Source organism: Petaurus breviceps, unplaced genomic scaffold, assembly GCF_028583685.1.
Source record: "Petaurus breviceps papuanus isolate PSGF00001 unplaced genomic scaffold, PetGlider_PUasm1.0 65, whole genome shotgun sequence".
NCBI lineage: Eukaryota > Metazoa > Chordata > Mammalia > Diprotodontia > Petauridae > Petaurus > Petaurus breviceps.
The window spans coordinates 1,457,991-1,474,025 of record NW_027186436.1 but is presented as its reverse complement, the minus strand read 5'-3'; the positions used below and the strand labels follow the sequence as shown (position 1 = coordinate 1,474,025).

Below are 16,035 nucleotides of genomic sequence, written 5' to 3'. Positions count from 1 at the left end.
CTCTTCCTCTAAGGCCTACTTCCAGGAAGCTTTTTCTGATTTTCCAACCCCAGATGAAAGTGATATTCTCCTGCTCATATCTGCTAAAAATACTTTGCTGAGATCTCTTTAATCATAGCAATAATATAAAGGCTACAAGGTTTACAAATCTTCAAAACAGAAGCAATCTGTTGTCCTGGTTCCACCAGGTCCCCAGAATTACTACACACCTACTATATACAAGGTTCTGCATTACTGGGATACAAAAATAGATAATTGTGACAACAATTCACATTTGTACGGTATTTTATAACTAACATAATATTTTCCTTGAAACAATAAAGTTAAAGTTTTATCCCTGATCCTACTGCTTAGGCATATGCCCCAAGGAGGTCAAAGACAGAAAGAACCCATATACACTAAAATATTCATAGCAACACATGATATAATATTGCTATGCCATAATATGAACATGAAGAATTCAGAGCACAGGAAGATATGTGAAAGGATACAGAGTAAAAGCAAGCAGAAACAGAAAAAAAAATTACAAAAATGTAAATTTTTTTTTAAAAGGAAATGAATATTGTGTGATTAAACCAAGCTTTACCTAAAAGAGTTAAGAAAATGCACTTCTCTCCCCTAGTAGCAGAGGTGGACTGCTAGGGTGACATACTACATATACTGTCAAACTCAGTTGATACATTGGTTAGTTTTGAAGGACTGTTTGGTGTTTTTTTTTCCTCTTTTATGCTGTTAAAGGGGATGGCTTGTTAAGGGATTGAGTGGTGAGATATATTTGGAAATGAAAGTGATTAAAAAAGATACCACAAAAAAATTCATTATCTCCATTTTACTGATTTGAAAATGAAGGTTCAGAAATGTTAAATTATTTATCCATCACTATACAGCTAATAATAATCCAAACCAAGATTCAAACCCTTGTCTCTTGACTCTCTCTCCAATCTTCTTTCTCTACCCCATCCTTGTTCTCTACTCATTTACTAGAAGGATTATAACATGTCTAATAAATGACATAAATTAAAACATGAGAAATGCTTGGCCTTTTCTTTTTTTAATGTTATGAGACAGCACAGAGAAGTCATTTCTGTCTAGAGAAGCTCTGAGACATTTACTAGCTGTGTGACCCTGGGCAAGTCACTTAACCCCAATTGCCCCACCCCACCCCCACACACACACAGAATAAAGAGAAGCCCTTAGAGGAAGATGAAAACTGAGCTTAGGTCTATTTCCTATGACACACATTACTACTAAACACAATACTAATGTGTATATCACATATATTCTATTTAATTTGTATCTATATCTTATCCCCTGACTAAATCACCAACTCCATGAAGGCAGCGTATATGTCTTGTCTAAACTTTATATTTTACCCAAGTCCTAGCACAGGGATCTATCTGCCCACAGTAATTGTTTTTATTTTAGGATTTAAAAAATATTATTTTAGGATTTAAAAAATAAAGCAGGTGTTAGGAAGGAATATATTTGAGGACAAGGGGGGTGGGGGAAGTGAGAAATACATTCATGGAGCAGTGAGAAATTCAGCTTGGATTAGGCATATCTTATATGAAAGAGGGAAAGTGTGAAATGAAGTTAGAAAGGTAGGTTGGAGGCCACAGAAAGATACCACAAAGTATCAGGAAGACAAACAGCTAGGATACAATAGAGACCTTTGGTTTACCTCCACTGATCTACTCAGAGGAAAAGAAGCCAAAATATAACTGACCCATTACATAATACATATATTCTCCCCTCTTGGCAAGGAATACAGAAAGAACAAATGATGGAGATAGGGGAAATATCTACAGAATGGAAAAGTTTTAAGACCATTCTCAGAGGAGAGCTTTAAGCTTTCTCAATCTTAATGGGACCATAATAGAGTCACTAGACATACATTCTCCTAAACAGAAAAGCTCTGCACAGATATTAAATGCATGATTTAAATTGGATACATTTTTGGATGTTTATGTAATGCCAAAAGGAAGATTAAAAGTGGCCTATTTTTTCCCTCTGAGATAAAAGTCAGCTTGGTAATATGCTATTCTTGGTAGTTTCAGCTCATTTGAGAGAGGGGGGAAAAACTCTGTAATTCTGAGCTAACACTTAAACCATAAATCTTTTATTACCATCTTGCCCCTAGAATGAAGAATCAACACAAGTAGGCTCATAAAATAAGAATTATATTTCGATCTGAAACAGCTCAATATCACAATCCATTTTCTTTTGATTAAATTTATTAAAAGAAAAATAAAAGTAAAATATGAAGCTGCTAAGCCCCTAGAGCAGAGGTGCTTAACTTCTTTTTTGTGCCAAGGACCATCTCTCCTGCCCTGCCCTAGCAGTCTGGTGAAGTTTGAGAAACCCCTTCTCAGAAGGATCTTTTAAAAATGCACAATTGAGGTAATGCTAAATTATAGTTAGCGAAAATAACCATGCAATTTTTTTTTCCAATTCCAATTCCAAAACTTCCTGTCACCTTAACCCCAGTTTAGGAATCCCACCTCTAGAAGACAACTAAATTATACTTCCTCAACATTGAGGGACTGAATTAAATGAATGCAGGTGTAATTTGGGTCAATTCCAATGCTTCATACTCCTTGCCAAGCCTTCTCACATTACTTCATTCCCTTTTTTCTTTCTTCTTTTTCTTCTTAGGTAATCAGCCTCCAACCCTCTGTCATTATCTCATACCCCAGTGACATTACAGACATGGCTCATTCTTCCTTTCCACCCTATCCTTAGTGATTTCAATATATGTCAATAACCCAATAACCCCCTGAATATAGAAGTCTGCAACTTCAAATCAAAGCACTTTCTTTTCATAATCATAATCCTATGAAGTAGGCAACACAAATACTACTAACCTCATTTGTCATCCAGTCAACTGGCATTTATTAGGCATCTACTATGTGCCACGCACTCTGCTTAGTTCTGAGGATGCAAAGAAGGGCAGAAAGCAGTCCTTGCTCTCAAGGAGCTCACAGTCTAATGGGTGAAACAATATACAAACAGCTATGAACAAACAACATAACACAGTCTAAGTCAGGGGTAGTCTCGGAGGGAAGGCACTAAAATTAAGGAGGACTGGATGGGATTTTAGTTAAGACTTGAAGGGTGCTAGGAGGTGGAAATGAGCAAGGATAATGTTCTAGAGACACTAGAGATAGCCTGGGATAATGCATGAAGAATAGACACAGAGTGTCCGATCAAGTGTCACCAGATGAGTGAGTAAGTGGAAGACAGGAAGTTGTAAAAAGTCTGAAAAAATAGGAATGGGTCAAGTCATAAAGAGTTTTAAAAGCCAAATAAAGGACTTTATATTCCAACCTGGAGGTAATAGAGAGTCACTAGAATTAACCGAACAGGGAAATGATGAGGTCAGGCCTTCATTTTAGGAAGATCATTGTGATAGCTGAATGAAGGATGAACTGGAGTGGAAGAGCCTGGAAGCAGGAACACCAGCCTATTACTGTGCTAAGCTAGTCCAGGCCTGACGTAACAAGGGCCTACACCAAGGTGACTGCAGTACTGGAGAAGAGAAGGGGTAGTATAAAAGAGACGTTACAAAAGTAGAAACAAAAGGACTAGACAACTGGTTGGTTTGAGGAGGGAGTGAGAATGAGGAATTATGAGCAACGGTAAGGCTGCAAACCTAAATGAATAGAAGAATGACAGCCCTCTCCACAATAAAAAAGAAGTTAAGAAGAAAGGGTTTAGAAGGAAAGATAATGAGTTCAGTTTTGGACATGCTGCATAGATGATGCCTACAAAACACTCAGTTCAAGATGACTAATGTACAACTGGAGGTCAGGAGAGAGGTACAAGTAAGAGCTGTACAAGTAAATCTGAGAGCCATTCGCTTAGAGATGATAATTAAAACCATGAGAAATGAGTTAATATAGAGGAAACAGTACAGAAGAAGAGAGCCCAGGACAGAGGCTTGAGGAACACCCACAGTTAGCAGTACAACTTGGAAGAAAATACAGCAAAGGACACAGAAGAGGAGCAGCCAGACAGGGGAACCAGGACAGCAATGTCACAAAAACCTAGAGAAAAGTGAGTATCGAGAAGAAGGCAATCCACAATGTCGAAGGCTGCAAAAAGTTCAAGAAGGATAAGGACTGAATAAAGGCCATTAGATTTTTCAATTAAGAGATCATTGGTAACTTTGGAAAGACTGAATGATGAGGCCAGAAGACAGACTGCAAAGAGTGAGAAGAAAGGAAGTAGAGGCCCTTGGTGTAGATGGCCTTCTCGGGGAGTTTTAGCCAAAAAAGGGAAGAGAGATAAAGAAGTATAGCTCTTGAGGATGCAGATGAGGAAGCAGATTAAGACAAGTAATAACTTGCCAATGGTCACATAGCAACTAAGTGTAAAAAACAGGATTTCACTCAAGTCTTCAGACGAAATGAAACACCTTTTCAACTACACCACGGCTGCTTCTCCCCCAACTTTAACCACATGCCAGCATGGTCACACATAGGCCTTGCTGTCTTATAGAACTGAACTTTAAATCCCAATCTCTGTTATCTTGATATCCTCATATCTGTCTCAGTGTTTTCCACCCTCTCCATGGCTTCCCCAGCCTTTTATCCTTCCTAATGCCCCTAGTCTACCTTCCCAACCCCAACTTCACTTGCCTCCATGTCCAGTCTTGACTTCTCACCTCATTAGCCACCTTCCACAGTTCCTGACCAACTACTACTCAACCCTAGTATAGAAAGTCACAAAACTTAAGGTGATTTCATCCACTATAAGCCTTCACTGCTGTTAGACAATACTTTTCTACATTTTACTGATTCCCTTATCTCGTTCCCCACAATGACTTCCACACCTTTTCTTCTCAAGACTCCAACTATATCTAATGCAAATAAACTGTCTCCAACTTAACTAAAATAGAGGCCATCCATTGGAAGATCCCTTAACTACCTTCTTCTAGTCAAAATGTAGAAGTAACATTCATTACCTCTTCCTTTCCCTTTAACCTTATTAGCCTTCCTAAGCCTAACTCTTCTGTAACCTTGATCTCATCTCTTACAGTCACTCCAAGACCAAATTCCAGCAATCCTTCCCTCTCCTACATCTAATGACTCCTTCTTATGTAACTACAAATATACTTGGGTAACTGCAGTCTCCAAAAGTGTTCCACCAGCTCCTTCATGGAGCTACCATCTTCTCTCTCCTTCCCTACTATACCTCTTGAAGTAATAATCCATACCCCATTCCTCAAAGTCATCAACACAGTCTCCTCCACCCTTTAAAATCTAGCTTCTAGACCTGCCACTCTATTGAAGCTGCCCCCTGCCCTCTTAAATCATAAAGTCCAAAGGCCTTTTTTTCCCCTTTGTTCCTAACATCATTCTCCTTAGCCTCTTTGGCTTCTATACGAAGTTTTAGTTTTCTTCCTTAGCTCCCTTCTCTTCCTGTCCACTGAATATATGTGCAATCCAAGATCATATCCTTAACCCTCTTCTGTTTGCCCATCTCATTTACTCCATCAGTGTCAAACATGACTTACTTACACACAAATAATTTCCAAACTACATCTCCAACCCTGTCCTCTCTTCATTACTGCAGATTTATATTTCTAATAACCTATTAGAACCTGAAATTCTACTTGTCCAGTTTTAATTATTACTATCTTTCCCTCCCAAAACTGTTCCTCCTTTTAAGCACACTATTTCTGTCCACAGTACCCTCTCTCCCATGTACAAAACATTAACATTATCTTTAAATCTCCCCTCTCCCTTAGCTCTTATATACAGTTACATTTTATGAATGAAACCTCAAGAATATCTTTGGTATTCATCCCTTCCTCTCTATTCCCTGTAACACTGTCCTAGTATAAGCTTTTATTATCACCTCCCTAGACTATTGTAGATGCCTCCTAACCTTTTCTCTTTGACTCATCCCACAGACTTCTGCTATATTTGTCTCCCTTAAACTTCAATCTACTCACGTCAATTCTCCTGCCAAAAACCTTTCAAGAGCTCCCTTCTTACTAAAATTCAAATGTCTCTGTCTGCCATTCATGACCTACTATAACCTAGCACCACCCTCCATTTCCAGTCTTATGTCATACCAATCAACTCAACATATTCTACATTATACACTACTTATCATTACTCATACTCATCCTGTCCTTTCCCACTTCTGTGGTTTTGCTCATGATAGTCCCTAAGTCTATAATGTCCTACCTTTCACTTCTGCCTGGTGAAATTCTCCCCATGCTTTAAAGCCTGGCTCAAATGACACATCCTTAATTTAGTAATTATCTTGCCTCCCACTCCAACCTCAATATACCACTTCAGTTGTTCAGTCATGTCCAACTCTTCATGATCCCATGGCTCATACTGTCCGTGGGGTCTTCTTGGCAAAGATACTGGAGTGGTTTGCCATGATTTTAGTCATTTGGGTTCATCCTCCAACAAAGTTTCCCAATCCCTCCATGTCTCGGGAGATGGTCTTTATCAACATAGACAAGTTCAGATCTAATTAAGTTCTGATCCTCTTATCAGATTCTAAGCTCCCTGAGGGGAGGGAAAAAATATTGTCTAAAATGTAAATCTCTCCAAGTGCCTAGCACAATGTTCTGTACATAGGAAGAGCCTAAAAATATTGGTTGAATGAACTCTTCACTAATTTTGGGTCCTTTAATCAAACATCTACCCCAAATCCTAATTCCTCCATTAATTTTTCCTTCATTGATTTGCAAAAGTGACAACTTCCACAAACATTCCCACATCTTCATATAAAACTTTCATAATAGGTTACCCTGTTAATACTCTACAATTTCCCTTACCTATAGCTTACTTTCAATGTAATATGCCTTGTTTGATACATATTACTCAATTGTCTGCTAATCTAAATATTTTGACACATCAGTATTATCTGAGTCAATTCAAAGCAAGTTAACATTTGTTAAGTGCCTACTGTATAGACAAGGTCCTCTGGTAAATTGGGTATACAGTGATAAAGTTAGACACAATCTTTGGACTCAAGGCACTCGGAATCTAGTAAAGAAAATAAAACAAATATAGAAAAAAAGTATAATAAAAATTAGAATAAAAAAAGTGTAAAAGGGGTGGTTTAAGTAAACTGCTATGAGAAAGGTACAAAGAAGTTACTTCAATTTAACAGCAACGAATATTTATTAATCACCTACTACATGCAGCATGGTGCTGGGTAAAATACAAAGTTTAGACAGGTCATAATCCCTGACCTCACAGGTTTACAGTCTAATAGGAATATAAAGATCTTAATATTAGGAAATGAATATAATAAGTTGAACTTGTTTCAATATTTGAAGGATCCATGGTTTCAGTGAGTTGGGTTGTTCCTCCAATAAAGTTTCCCAACCCCTCCATGCCTTGGGAGGTGGTCTTTGTGAATTGCTGAGGACAAAAAAAAAATCACCAGCTGGTGGCCAGCCTTCCAGTAATGAACCTCTCCTGTGCCGTTTATGCAATCAACAAACTAATAAGCATTTATGAAGCACAAATTATGTCTTTGGTTCTATATTAGGCACTTGAAAGATACAAAGAAACAAAACATATACAAAGTAAATATGAGATAATTTCAGGGGAGGGGAAAGGCAGCAGAAACCAAGGTAAATCAGAAAGAGGCTAGGCCTTTCAAGAGGTGAAGGGGGCATGGAAAGGAAGGGCATTTCAGGTATGGGGGAAAGCCTGTTCAAAGACAGAGATGGAAGATAGAATAGCTTGTATAAGATACAGCAAGAAAGTCAGCCAGTTTGGCTGTAACATGGTAATTAATTCATGGGAGAGAGTAATGTTCTGAAAAGAAAGTATGGGTCTCACTCTATAAACACTATAGAAATTTTATGTCATCCTCCCAATGATTCAAATTAAACCAATTTAATTAAAACAACAATCCCTTAAGTAAGCCTTTAATGGGTGCAGAGCAGTGTCGTGGTTTTTAATGGCCAAGTCACTATCAAGAAGGTAGGCTATTTAAATTATCAATCCAAAAAGAGAATGACAAAATGGCTGAGGTCATAAATGGCTGGTCTCAAAGCCTGAAAGACCTGGATTCAAATCCTGCCTCTGAAACATACTGGTTGTGTGACTGAGCAAATCATGTAATCTTTCAGTACTCCAGGTCATAATCTTAGAGTATAAATGGAAGAGAAGGTGCTGACCTTCATTGATAGAGGCAGTTCTTTCACCAGAGTTCCCTCTACCAGTAAAATCACAGGTCTAGTCCCTAACCTATCCAAAGATGGATTCAAAATACATTTTAAATGGCACTATGTTAAAAGACATCATGATATAATGGATGGAATATTGGACCTAGAGTCAGGACGCTCTGAGTTCAAATCTTTTCAGATGCTTACAACCTGAAACCTCTCCTTGCTTCAGTTTACTCATCGGTAAAACGGGACAATAACACCTACTACACAGTGCTGTTGTGCAGCTTGAATGAAACATTTATAAAATGCTTTATAAACCTTAAAGTTTTACATATATATGTGTGTGTGTGTGTATGTATGTATGTATATGTATATATATGCTAAGTTATTATTATTCACCTACAATCTTTTGTTTTCACCCTGCCATAAACTATACCACTTATTTGAGAGTCAAGAATTAAAATTGTAGTCTGTGGTTATAGAACAGGAAGAAAATTGACAAGGGATTCAACCCATAATCTAGTTTTCTTTAGCACTGCCTCTTAACCAATAAGATAAGTCATGTCAAAAACATTAGTGCAGTTCTAGAACATAGAGAAAGAAGTACTGAGTAGGAAGAAGGAAGAAGAGAGGGGGAATAGAGGAAAATAAAAAGGGTTACAGATTTTTTATTATTACCATAAATGTCCTGAACTTAATTGTGATTTTTCTTAAGCATTTCCAAAATCTGTGGAGGGTAAGACTAAAACACAGTATCACAAATAAATTAATTCTAAAAAGCATTTCTCAGCTACCTATGTGCGTGGTTTTTAAAAAGAACATACAAGATCCCTGAGCTTCAGGACTTTATAGCCTGAGACATGCACAATAAAACAGGCAGATATACAAGAATAAAAACAACTCATATTATATCACACTTCACCATGCTTTCCTCACTTTTCCTCACTACAACTTTGTACAGGACAATATTTATACTTCAATAATCTATCTTCTTAATAGTATGGGCCCCCGCACCCCAATACAAATCATAACCCATCTTAGAAGGGGGTCTTGGAAAGTGGCTATGGGTGAAAATTGTATCACCCTGCAAACAACGTGGAGATGAGCCTCTCTGAACTAGAATGGCTTTCCAATGACAGTGTCCAGACCAGGACCAAAGAATCAATCAATAAACATTTGTTAAGCAACTACTATGTGCCAAGCACTATAGTAGGCCCTAAGGATACACAGATAAAAATCGAAATAACCACTGCTCTCAAGTTTACATTCTATAATATGTTGATATGTGTATACAGAATGAATATAAAGTAGCTAGAGATGGACGCCCTATCAGCTGAGTAAGATCAGAAAAGGCTTCATGAAGAAGGTAATACTTAAGTAGTATTTTGAAGGAAGTAAAAGATTTGATGAGGTGGCAGTGAGGGAGTACTTTCCAGGTATGGGGGACAGGCAGTAGAAGAACATGGACACATGAGATGGAATGAGTGCCATGAGGAACAGTAAAGCTAATGACCCTAGATGATAAAATATGGAAATGTGAATAATATAGAATGAGGTTGGGAAGATAAGTCAGATAGAAGTTGTAAAGGGATTTGAAAAACAAACAGAGATTATACTTTATACTGGAGGCAATATGAAGGTACTGGAGGTTATGGAATATGAGGGAATAACATAAGTATTTCTGCACTTAAAGAAAGTCACTTTGACAAGTGTATGCACAATGAACTGGAATAAGAAGATGAAGCAAGGGGCATGATCAGAAAGCCACTGCAACAGTCCAGGATAGAAGTGATGAGGACCTAAGATTTAAAATAGAAACTGAAAAACTTAGCGATTGGATAGGTAGGGTGAGAGTGAAGAGTTAAAGATAACACAGAATACGAAACTGGGACAATTGAAGAATGGTGGTGCCCTTGACAGAAATAATAAAATTCAGTAAAGAGGAGGATTGGGGGGAGGAGGGGACATAATAAATTTTGTTTTGGATATTTGAGCTTGAGATGTCTCTAGAACAATGGTCAGCAAATTATGACCCTTGGGTCAGATCTGCCAGCTTGTTTTAGTATGATCCAAGAGCTAAGAATGTTCTTTGCATTTTCCAGATTTGGCCCTCAGGCCAGTTTGCTGACACCCCGCTCCCCTCCCCTCCCTCCCATCCAGGATGAATTGTCCAATAAGCAGCTAGTACTGTGGGACTTGAGCTCAGGAGATAGACTAGTACTGGATATATTGGTTTGCAAGTCATTTGTACGAAGATAATAGCATTTCTGATACAGAGAGGTGGTGTAATGGAAAAAGCACACAGAGAAAAGAAGAGAGTCCAGGTCAAAGCCTTTGGCACAACCGAAAATAAGGTGCAAGGTATGGATGGTGAGCTAGCAGAGGAGACTGAAAAGGACCTGTAATTATTATCCCCATTTTATATATGAAGAAATAGACTCAGAGAAGTGATTGGCTAACATTCAGCTATTAAGTGATTAAACCCATTGCATGTATTTTATTTATACACTGAAAGGGAGAGAAAAAGAAAGGAGGGAAAAGGAGGAATGAGGAAACTGGGAAGGCAGAAGAGAGAAAGAATGAGAAGAGGAAAGGTACAAAGAGAAATAACAAAAGGAAGGGAAAGTGGGAAGGACATGATCTTGAAAAGGGTCAGAAATAGGGGAGAAAATACAAGGGATGGGGGTGAATGCATGGAAAGGGGGAAAAGATGAGAAAGCAAATGGTAGGAGCTGCAACTAAGTCAAGGTGCAAGAAGTGAACAAGAGAAGCAAGGAAAAAGAAGAAACACACAAAAGTGGGGAGGAAAGAAAAGGAACAGAGAGGGAATTATAAATAGAAGCAGGGAATGTAAGAGATGAGAACAGGGGGTCTAGGCAGGGGACAGAGATGAAGAAAGGTAGTATTTATATTGCGCTTTAAGGTTTGCAAAGAATTTTCCAATTGTGATTGTTTCATTTGACCCATTTTACAGGTGAGAAAAACTGAGGCCTGGCAGAAGCTCCATGACATGTGCAGGATCACATAGCTATTAGAGTGTCTGAGGAAGGATCTGAAATGGGGTCCGCTGGCTGATAAGGCCAGGGGACAGAGAAGAGAAAGAGAGGTCGGTGGCCGGGAAAGCAACAAGGCTGGGGACTCTAGGGGCAGCTGTTGAAATAATAAGAGGAGATGGGGCGACGGGAAGCGACAGGGACGGGGACTGGAATGGGAGTCCAGGAGGCAAGGGAAAGGGGGCTGGGGAGGGGAAGGGACCCACAGACCGCGCTGCCACCCTCTCTCTCACCCTCACCTTAGCCCCCAGCCTCAGCCCCAAGGCCCGGAGCCGGATCTCCACTCGACCGGAAGCGCTCTGTCCTTGGGCCTCGGGTTCCGGGTACAACCCTTTCTCTGGAAAGACCCGTTCCGTCCCTCCACTAGGGTGCCGCCTAACCAGCTAGGAGCAGAGGGCAGGGGAAGAAGAGAGGGGCCTTCCCGAGGCCGCGGGACCTGCCTCCTACTAACTAGGCCCCGCCCCACCCCCGCTCTCCAAGCCAATCGCCAGCCGAGCATCCCCGGAAGCTGTTTCCGGCCGGACCGCTGTGCCGCTGCACGCCCCGGCCCCTCTGTCACTGAGGCCGGCGGCAGCGGCTGCGGCGCCGGAACCACGAGCCGGGAGGGACTGAGTGAGTTGCGGCGGGAGGTTGCGGGGATGCCGGGCCTGGATAAAGGGCCGGGCGCTGCCGGGGTCTCCCCACGAGCCTGCCCCGCCAGGACCCCGGGGGGAGGGCGGGAGGGGACCGTCCAGCCATAGCCGCCGCCTGGCCCCCGGGGAGCCCCCGAGCCCTTCTGCTCTGCTCCCCCGCAGCCCCGGCCTTGCAGCCTCATCATCCTCGCCTCCCTCTTCCTCTTGTTTCCTCCTCATCCTGTGGGATAATAGACGAAAGGCGCTGTTGAAATGACAGCTGTTAGGATTCCTCATCAACGCCTCCTGTCCAAACCCTAGAATTTCATCATCCCGTAGCGTGATGCAGTGGAAAGAGGACTGGATTGGAGTCAGAGAACCTGGGTTCAGATATTGACTTCGACACTTACTCCCCTGTGTCCTTGGACTTTACTTTTCTAAGTTTCCATTTCCTCATCTACAAAACGTAGGGTATTGGACTAAATGACTTCGATGGTCTTTTTCAGCTCTAAATCGATTAAATCGATGATCATCCTTTCCCCTTTATTTTGTTTCTCTCCTCTCCCCAATCTTTTTAGTCACCTTATTCTTTCCTTGCCCAGGCCAAAGGTTTCCACTGCCATCAGTGCTGGGGCAGATATGTGGGGCAATGGATAGGGAATGGGGCTTGGAGTCAGAAAGACTTGAGTTGGAATCTTATCCCAGATAGCATTTAGCTGAGTGCCTGACACATAGGTGCTCAATAATGCTTCTTTACCTGACTCTAAGCAAGTCCCTATAAAATTGAGATAATAATAGCACCTACCTCAACTGGTAAAGTGATTTACAAACTGTCATCAATTATCATCATCATTATTATCTCTTCTTCCTCTATATTAGTCCAAGAATTTTGTAAAAATCATCTCCTCCTTACCAAAGTCTAGAATTTTATGAGTTCCTTAGCTACTAGACAGTACAAAAAGGTCCCTTCCAGTCCTTGATTCTGTGACCTTCCATTCACCCCACCCACCCCTTTTCCTTTCTCTTTCCCTCCAGGCTCTGGAATTTCATCATCTGCTGCTCCCATCATACCCTGAAACTTTATCTATTGTTTACCATGTCTGTTTCTCCCCAGTCCTGAATTTTCCCCATCACTTTCCCTTTAACCATATTCTCCTTCACAACAAATATTTCTTCAATTACCTTGGTATCTGACACCTGAATGCAGAACTGGAGAAATGTGACAGCCCTCCCTCCTGCAGTCAAGAGACTAGCTAAGTGTTTCTATGGATAAAGCACTAGATCTGGAGTGGAGAAGAGCTGAGTTCAAATCCAACCTCAGACCCTTACTGGCTGTGTGGCTCTGCCCAAGTCCTTTCCTCAACTGTAAAAATGGAGATAATTAAAGCACTTACTTTACAGGTTTGTTGTGACGATCAAACTAGATATTTGCAAAGCCTGTTACAGTGCCTAGCACATAGTAGGTGCTATATAATGCTTATCCTCTTCTTCTTCATGAGGGAAAACTTTGTAACATATAGAACTACCCAAGAAGGTAATTCACCACTTTAGCAATAGGTTCCTTTTTACTGGGAGATTTTCCAGTGAGGGCTACTTTACTAGTCTCCCCCATTAGATTGTGAGCTCCTTGAGAGCAGAGGTTGTCTTTGCCTCTTTTTGTATCCCCAGTGTTTAGCCCAGTGCCTAGCACATAGTAGGCATTTAATAAATACTTACTGATTGACCTGACGGAGTCCAATAACTGACTCACAACTTTCTTCTTTCCTCAACCCCACTGTCTGTCAAGATATTAGGAGACACCCTGTTTCTTGGAGCTAAGGCCTAGCAAGCAAGCTGTCCTCTAAGCTTGGCATAACAACTGTCCTCTGCGCTCACCCTCTGGATAAACACTGCTGCAACTAAATCACAGAACTGACTGAACTTGAGCTCAGGCAAGCACCAAGAGGCCCAGACAGGAAGCCCTGATATGAACAGACTTCTTGTCACTAGACAAGAACCTTGTTGTGCCTCACCACTGTTGCTACACTACACTATTTTACTCTTTGTCTAGCCACAAGTATATAAATCAAGGTTTGGCCACACTAAGGTGGGTCCCTCCACTTGGGGTGGGGCCCTGACACCTGTGTCATGTTTCTTCCTTGCTTTCAAGCTTTCCCCCTCACTTTGAAGTTAAACTTCTATTTGATTCCTGACTCTCCTGTCTCTGGTGTGCTCCGTTTGGCTCCGGCCATCCCTAGGTCAGAGGTCAGTTCAGCCCAGTTGACATGGATTCTATATTAATGTCACCTCGGTTTTCACAACCTCCCAGTTCACTAACCTCCTCAATAACCATGAATGACACCTTAACTGTCCCTAGGGATGAGCATAACTTTGTGCTACCTCCATGATCTAGAACTTTAAAATTTCTCTCATCAATTGGACAAGAACAGGCTCTAACCTGGGAATGGCCAGAATTGAACAGAGCAGACTAGAGAGAGGAGAGTCAGGACACAAACAGAAGTTTAATTAATTTCAAATGAGGAGAACAGTTTGCAAGCAAGAACACATGTGGTAGGGTCTTACCCCTAGTGGGAGGGACCCACTTTAGTGTGGGGAGATCTCAATAAGAATGGAGCTGTAGTCCTGACAATGAGGGATAACAGCAACATGTGACAAATTTGATTCATAGCAGGGTCTCATGACTAGAACATGGGACACAGCAGATGCTTGTCCAAGCTCAGAAAACACCTGTTGCTAGGAAACAATTCTGGGATTTTTGGGGTGGTTGAAATTCTGAGTGCAAAGGATTGTTGTTATTCCAAGGTCAGGGTACAGCCTGCTTGCTGGGCCTTAGCTCAGGGAAACAGGGTATCTCCAAATACCTCAATGCTCTCTTCAGTTAGAAACTACATTTCCATTTCTCTCTCACTTCTAACCCCATTCTCCAAGACCTCAGTCATTCCACAACTCCCTCTCCTAAGTCTTTATCACCCCTACTTTGCTCTGACTTTTGATTATTTTCTTGATCTTATGATTAAACAGTTCAAATAAACACACTATTTTCTACTTTTGAATCCTTGCTTCCTTGTCCTACTATATCTTGCCCAACCCTAACCCATTACTTTCAAAAACTGTCTTGCTCCTTTGTGCTTTCAAAGTTGTTTTTCTTTACCACGTAACAATTATCCTTGTATAAATTGTTCTGCTTCAACTCACTTCACTCTTAATCATTCACCTACCTAGGATTCTCTGAAATAATCTCTTTTATAATATCTTACACCAGAACATTTCATTCCATTCATCTGTCACACTTTGTGCAGCCATTCTCTAACTGTCCAAAAGGCATCTAAGGTTGTCCCTTAGCCTTCCCTCCCTGCCCCTTTTAGTCCTTTCTTCAGAATCAGGAATTTTATTTTGCTTGTGACTATTCTCTCTCTGGTATTAACCTCCTTCTTAACCCCTCCCTCTTCCCTAGCTCTGTTTGTTTTTCCAGCTGAGTTTGTTGTAGTTCTATACCAGACTGTGTGTGTAGTGTCATGGCAGAGTTTCACCTGATGTGCGCTCCTTCTATGTTTGCATATTCTTCTTATATACCCCAATTATAAGAAATAGCAAGTTCTCTCGCTCCAGTTCCTCTTTTCTATACTAGTATGTCCTTTTCTCTTACCCAGTCTTCTCTATTTCCTGTTGAAACTGTGAGAACCATCTTAAGCACATGTTAAGACCTCTGTTTTTCTTCAATAATCCTTGAAGACATTAAAGTTCTGAAGGAACGTTCAGAGAACTAGGTGGCCCCTGTATAAAGCCCAGTGAATAGAATATAGGATTTGGAGACAGAAAGACCTGAATTCAAATTTAGCCTCAAATACTTATCAGCTGTGTGCCACCAGGCAAGTCACTTAACCTCAGTTTGCTTCAGTTTTGTCATAAATAAAATGAGGATAATAATACCAAATTCCTCAGAGTTTTTAGAAGAATCAAATGTGATAACATCTGTAAAATACTTTGTAAACGTTAAGGTGCTAGATAAGTGTTAATTACTATTATTGTTATACTAATTTCTTTCCCCCCATTAGAATATTGGAACATCATATATAGCTCTTTCCAACTGCTCAAATAGAAATGTATTTATACCTTTTTTGGTTTCTCTGGATTCTTGTGTTTATATTTTTATATTTTAAGCTTAGTTATTAACAGAACATCCAGGCAGGAACACCTAGTAGACAGTATCAGTGTGGAA

General features: G+C 40.5%; 2 protein-coding genes across 4 annotated transcripts in view; one reads left to right on the top strand and one right to left on the bottom strand.

The window, feature by feature from the left end:
• Nucleotides 1-11,568, bottom strand: part of WDR25 (WD repeat domain 25) — a 287,214-nt gene extending 275,646 nt beyond the window's left edge. For 2 of the 3 annotated variants that reach the window (XM_069103931.1, XM_069103929.1), the window contains exon 1: nt 11,445-11,568. The gene's annotated coding sequence lies outside the window, so the exon portion shown is untranslated. Of the gene's footprint in view, nt 1-2,864; nt 2,977-11,444 lie in introns of those variants that run through there. The other variant, XM_069103930.1, reaches the window with a different exon arrangement.
• A 104-nt stretch (nt 11,569-11,672) lies between these two features.
• LOC138173835 (tryptophan--tRNA ligase, cytoplasmic) overlaps nt 11,673-16,035 on the top strand; it is a 41,766-nt gene continuing 37,403 nt past the window's right edge. The window contains exon 1 of the mRNA XM_069103932.1: nt 11,673-11,817. The gene's annotated coding sequence lies outside the window, so the exon portion shown is untranslated. The remainder of the gene's footprint in view (nt 11,818-16,035) is intronic.